Raw genomic sequence first — 6,968 nt, forward strand, 5'->3', positions numbered from 1 at the left:
TGCTAATGAGGAGCTTTGTTTGATATGGATAGGTAGTTTGTTCCAGAGGATGAGAAGTCTCTGGGATAGGAATCTATCCCCCTAGCATGTTCTATTTATTGTGATGACAAGGTTTAGGTCCCTACAGGGTGTAGCTCAGAGGGATGGGATTTCTTTAAGTGGAGCATGCCCAACAGCTCTAGGTTTGACATAGCTTTGCATGTTAGGCAAAGATCGCTTCTGAGTAGGCGATATGCGACATGGTAAAGCTGGAGTTTTTTGAGACGGTCTGCATAGGGCATCTGTTTGAGGGCGGTAATCCTCTTTGTGAGGTATTTCTGCAGCATTTCCAGTTGTTGTAGATGTCTTGTAAGGTACATAACAAAAGGGGCTTTGTACTCTATAATGGGTATAATGAGTGATGAGTAAAGGTGAACAATGACCTCTATTTTCCTGGATGAGAAACCTTTTGTGATGAGGTGTGCCACATAGAAGGATTTCCTGACTACTGTGGCGATGTGATTATCAAAGGAGAGACTACTGTCCACCTGTGTCCCAAGGTCTCTTATTACACTTTTGGTGTTAAGTAGACTACCAACTATGTGATAGCTCATGGGTACAGAGTTTTTACCAAAGGGGATGACAATGCACTTTTTGGCATTGAGCTTGAGGCCATGGCTTTGATACCAGGCATCTGTCTCAGTGAGGCCCTTTTGTAGGATATCCACATCATTAGGAGTTTTGATTATGGCTCCTAGTTTGCAGTCATCTGCAAACTTCATTAGTCAAAGACCTGTTGTGTTACCTGTACTTCAGAAAAGTAGATACCAAACAGGAGAGGACCCAGGACTGAACACTGTGGTACTCCACTTGTCACTGGTCTGAAGTCAGATTTGGAGTCTGCTACTTTCACAGCGTGGGTTCTTTCAGTGAGCCAGTTGGCAACCCATGTTGTGACATAGGGATGTATACCTAGTTTAGTGAGTTTATCTATAACTCCAGAGTGGCGGATGGTGGCAAAAGCTTTGGTGAGATCTAGATAGGCTGTGAGAAACACCTTACCCTCATCTACAGCAGCTTTGGTGACTGCTTCAAAGAAGTCAATCAGGTTTAGAAGAAATGATCTGCCTTTTACAAATCCGAGCTAGGTGGGGTCCAGAGTTTGGAGATTACCAATGTCTTTGTTTACAAGTTCCATGATGATACATTCCATGGCCTTGCAGACCAGGCTCATTAGACTAATGGGGCGGTAGTTCCTGGGGTCAATGGTGGCTCCCCCTTTGTGGAGTGGGATAACCGTCATTGTGCGCCATTCGGTGTGCACAAAGCCTGAGGTGAGGCTATGATTCAACATGGTATTTAAGGGGGGTGCCAGTTCATTCTGTAGTTCATGTGGAATGCATCCTGGGATGTTGTCAGGTCCCATGGATGCTGTGTTCTTGGCTTTCGAGAGTGTGGTTTTTACCTGTGCAGCCGTGATTACAGAAAGTTTGCATTCTTCTGGTATAGAGATGGACCCTTTAGGAGGTGAGGGGAGTTAAAGTTAGCACTGAACCTATCTGCCAGGATGTTGGCAATATCAGTTGGTTCTCTATACTTAGTGCCATTGTGCTGTAACTCAGAGCAGATCTGAGTGTTGCCGTTGAGATTCTTAACATAGCTCTAGAATGCTGTCTTTAGAATCAGTGACAATTTTGTTTTCATAAGTAGATTTGTAGGATTTTGAGGGATCTCAGCTTCTTAGTGAGGCTGACCAGGGAGTTCTTCCAGTCATGGGATTTTACTCTTTTTTGGAACAGTTTCTTTCTTCTGTTGTAGAGTTTGTTTATGGCAGGGGAACACCAGAATGGCTTCCTTTTTTTGGAGGACAGCATCTTGGTTCTGTTAGGGATAACATGATCTATGCACTCGTGTAAGTGCTTATAAAGTGCATTTGTGTAGGATTCAGCAGTTGTACCTCTATTGTCCATCTGCATGGGTGTTGTGAAGTTTACCACTTCTGTCTTAAGAAGCATGAAGTTGGCTTTGGAGAAATTGTTTCTGTGATATTTTTAATGGGGGTGGCGGTGGGATGTGGATGTCTAGACTGATTAGCTTGTGGTCGGATCTGACCAATGAGGAATTGATCTCTGATGTGGAACACCATGGTAATGACCAGGTCTAGGATATTGCTGCCCCTGGTGGGGGTGTGGATAAGTTGATCCAAGGCATTGGAATTTATGAATTCCAGAAAACGTTGTGCAAAAGAGTTGGTACATGAGGAGTTTTCCCAGTTAATGGTGGGGTAGTTGAAATCGCCCATTATTAGGGTGTTGGAAAAGAAAAAAATGTCAGTGTCACCACCACGGACCAATGTAAAATAAACCAAGAAGTTTTTAATGTCCAACAACATGATAAAAACAACAACAAGTACCCTTATTGCAAACGATAAGCACTTTCGGATTTCTCCTTCTTCAGATCATATAATAGGAAGGGGAAATACTTACATTTAAAAAAGGTATAAAACACCAATCAGGCATCAGTTTCAGGATCATCACCTTGTCATTATCCAATGAATAATTGCATCAAGGAAAGACTGTGAAGGGAGGCACTCCTTCTATTCAGCCAATCACTGTTCTCCTATTCTTTAACACAGGTTTTAATGGTACTACGGCATTAAGTCCTGGTGATCTATCTGCCCTCAAGTTTACAATCCATTTAGCTTAATTTCTCTCAGTATTATTCATGATATCTCCTTGTCTCATACCTTGAACAATGGCTTGACATTTAAAGTGATGCATTGGAAATTGTGCAACATGACATGCTAATGCATTCCTATTTTCTATATTCCGAATATCACAAAGATGTCTTAAGAGTCTATTTTTGAACATTTGGTCTGTTTTTCCAACATAATATGCTGAACAAACCTGACATACTGCAAGATAAACCAGGTTTTGTGTGTGGCAGTCAGCATAACAAGAAAACGAGTATACTTTCCCAGTGGTAGGATGCCTAAAAAAAAATTGCTGCTGTGTCTAAACCGCTACATGCAGAACACCTTCCACAACGAAATGTGCCTTTCCTCTTGCTGATAGTCCTGTGAGAGAAACCATCTTTCATACAGAGTATATGCTTTAAGTTCTTTTTGTTCCTAAAAGTAAACTTAGGAGTATCACCTACAATTTCATGCAGCTTGTTATCCTGTGTAAAGACAGGCCAAAACATTTTTATTATCTCACAAACGTGTTTGTTATCATTTGTGTAGGTGAAAATTAAATTAAGTGGGTCTTTTCTGGGAATATTGCTTACAGTTAACCCATTACTAGCATTGTCTCTCCTATGAAGAAACGGGAAATCTTTGTCTTTCATAAGTTGAGCCCTTTTCTCAACACTGATGGTGGTATCTTTGAAGCTGTTTAGCTTGTGGTCAGATCTGACTAACAAGGAATTGATCTCTGGTGTGTAACACTGGTTGCTCATGTTGGTAATGACCAGGTCAAGGATATTGCTGCCCCTGGTGGGGGTGTGGATAAGTTTATCTAAGGTGTTGGAATTTCTGAATTCCAGAAAACGTTGAGCAAAAGAGTTGGTACATGAGTAGTTTTCCCAGTTAATGGTGGGGTAGTTGAAATTGCCCATTATTAGGGTGTTGGGTTATACCCTAATATTTTCCAGTGTATCAAGAAATGGGGAGTGGGAATCCTGGTGCATGGTGGTGGATCTGTAGCAAGTTACAGTTTGGACTTGGATAATCTTGGATGCATTATGCTGAGCAACTAGCCTGGAGGTGTGAATATCCTTAATGAATATGGACACACCTCCACCTTTAGTGTTTCAGTCCAGGTTAGGTGGCTGAAATGTGTGGTATGAATTATAGCCTGGTAATGCTGTGGTGCTCCCTGGAGCCTTGAACCAGGTCTCTGTCACTACACAGATGTCAATGTTCTCCATTTTAAGGAGTGCCTCGAGTGAATGTATTTTGAGGTTTAGACTTTTAGCATTGAGTAGCATTACCCTCAGATTGTGCTTGCTTGTAGCTGTTATGGTGGTGAATTTTTCATATGAACTTTGCCTAAAAAAGACACTATAGGGGTGGCAAGAGCCTTAGTCAGTATCTGGAATACCAAGGATGACAGGTGCAGGCCATCTCTGGCAAAGCATCGTGGTCTGTCGATCATGTCATCCCAGGCAAACAGATACTGAATCCCCTTAGAATGACACCAGAAGCTTAGACAATTGTTGAAGTTAATCATTTTGTCCTTGTACTGTGGTACCATTCTGGGTGATGGCAGGATGCTACTCAGGGTTAGGTTCATATCTGCCTTGGCTACAAGATCGGAGAGCTCCTCCATATCTCTTTTCATGTAGTCGAAGGAGGTACGTCTCAAGTCATTCACACCAACATGGACAATGACAGAGTCATATTTGTACTTGTTGTGGAGTGACCTGAGTGCATGAATTATGTGGCAAATCCTGGCACCTGACTGGCGGCTGACAGTAACTTTCTCCTTGTTTAGCCTGGTGAGTGGAACATCAGTGTGCCTGACTATAGAGTCACCTATGACTAAAGTGCTGGGTACGTTGTTATGCCTTATGGGCTGTGGTTGAGTGGCACACTGAGGTTGTGGGCTGTGTGTCATTTGGGGTGTGTTGGGGGGTGGAGATTGCATGCATTTCTGCTTTGGAGGTCTCTGTTGCTTGAGCAGATTTTTATTGAGAGCCTCCGCAAATGTAGGTGCGTGTTTTGTGTTGCTATGTGTGTGTTTTGGTGGTGTAGGTTTTGAGGAACTATGTGATGAGTATGGTGTGGTGCAAGTGTTTGCCTTCTCCTCTTGACTCTCTAGTCCAGTCTTGGGTGAAGAGAGCTTTGCTTCCAGTTTGGCTATATAAGTGCATTTCTCACAGGTTGTAGTGTTGGGTGGTAGGAGGAGAGGGTTGTCTGTGTACATGAAGCAATTGCTGCATTGCCCCAAGATGCCCAGATTCATCAGGTAGACAGGAGAAAACACTGGGACCTGACCCTTAGACATGCCTGGATAGGTGCTTATTTATTAAGTACTAAAAACTGTTTTCCTCTAGACAGCTGAGTTGAGTGCTATAGTAAGTTGTAGCTTATTTAGTGCTTACAATGAGTTCTGAACAAGTGTTGGTTCAAAGAATCATTGTTGAGTGTTAAAACTAAAAAACTGTCTAGTTCTAAGGAAAAAATTGAAGAGCAGATTTTATGGCGCCAGGAATAGTTTAACCCTAGCTAAGCGGTGATGCATAAAGTGTATTTTTTTTTTAATTTAACAGTAGCAAATGAGCAAACTGATTTAAACAAGTTAACCAATAAAAAGCTAAAAACTGAGCCCCATTCCAGCAGTCTTCGATCAGACAAGTTCTAACTACACACTCCTGCCACTAGGGTGAAGGGGAACCTTCTCCAAAAAAAGATGGTCTGGATTAATGCCCAAGTTATACAAACAAAGCTAGATTCAGCAGGTCTGAATTTAGTCAGTGATACAGCAAACAAGACATGCTAATTTCAGAAAGAAACAGTTCAAATAAGCAGGCACAACAAGCCTTTAACCAGAAGCTCCAAGCTCAGAAAAGCAGAATCTACCCTCTCCTCCCACAAGAGTGCAGACCACACCTTCTTAATGTAAAATAACTGGCCTGAAGCCCAAGTGCTTAAACCAGAACAAATACACTTTTAAAATAACAGACACTAAGCCTTCAATCAGCAACTCCCAATTTAGAAGGACGTAAGCTACCTGTCCTGCCACAACAGTGCAGACTACAAACCTTGTTAATGTAAAACAACTTCTCTGAAGCCCAAGTGCTTCAACCAAAGGCTTAGAATAACAGTTACACTCTAATCAGGCTACTAACAAGCAGTAATACATGCAGCAGAATAAATGCAATAAAGGAGGAAGAAACACAAATACAGTAAAAGCAAATGAATAAAGTGCAATTTTTTTATATAACAATAGAAAATGAGCAAACTGATTTAAACAAATTACCAAATTAACCAGTAAAAAAGCTCAAAACTGAGCCCTGTTCCAGCAGTCTTCAATCAGACAAGTTCTAACTGCACACTCCTGCCACTAGGGTACAGGGGAACCTTCTCCAAAAAAGATGGCCTGGATTAGTGCTCAAGTTATACAAACAAAGCTAGATTCAGTATGCCTGAATCTAGTCTATGCTACAGCAAACAAGGCGCACCAATTTCAGAAAGAAACAGTTCAAATAAGCAGGCACAATAATCCTTTAACCAGAAATTCCCAGCTCAGAAGGGCAGAATCTAACCTCTCTTCCCACAAGAATGCAGACCACAAACCTTCTTAATGTAAAATAACTGGCCTGAAGCCCAAGTGCTTAAACTGAAAAGCTTAGAATAACAGTTACAATTTAATCAGGCTACTACTAAGCAGTAATAAATGCAGCAGAATAAATACAATTGAGTACTTTTAAGAAGAGGCAAAAGCAAAATAAAGTGCAATTTTTTTTTTTTTTTTTTTTTTTTTTTTTTTTAGTAAAATGCAAGGAGAGAGGACGGAGGAGCAGAGGTTGAGAACCTAAGTGGGTTGGCCTTCTCAAATGTTCTCTCTGTATTAAGTAGTGTGAACACCAGACTGGGAGGGGTGTCCCAGATCAAATTTACAGTAGGGGCGGACAACTGCAAAGCCACCAACTATAACAACACCACAAGAATAAGGTGGGAGGGGAAAAAAACAGTTTCAGGACAGATGAGAAACAGATGCCAGAAAATATATAAAATAATTCAGTCCGGCAAACAATAATTCAGTCAGGCACAATTAAGACAATGCAGAACTCTGAAATGTTAAAATGCCAAGAAATATACTTATCAATCAGCAATATATTTCCAGATTGTTTGAGAATCACACCAGCTAGAATACCAGGTGTTTCCAACAGTTTTCAACAGTAAAAAACTGCTTGGAATCCATATTAGCAAGTGTACTTTTTTCTTAGACATTAACAAGTAATATGAAATTTGGGCAAATTCA

At 41.1% G+C, this 6,968-nt stretch overlaps 1 protein-coding gene across 1 annotated transcript in view; it reads right to left on the bottom strand.

Annotated features, from left to right (window-relative positions):
* GRID2 (glutamate ionotropic receptor delta type subunit 2) overlaps positions 1–6,968 on the bottom strand; it is a 4,699,489-nt gene that overhangs the window by 3,937,422 nt on the left and 755,099 nt on the right. The window lies entirely within an intron of this gene.

The sequence above is a fragment of the Protopterus annectens genome, chromosome 2.part0, assembly GCF_019279795.1.
Source record: "Protopterus annectens isolate FY-2018-M chromosome 2.part0, PAN1.0, whole genome shotgun sequence".
NCBI lineage: Eukaryota > Metazoa > Chordata > Ceratodontiformes > Protopteridae > Protopterus > Protopterus annectens.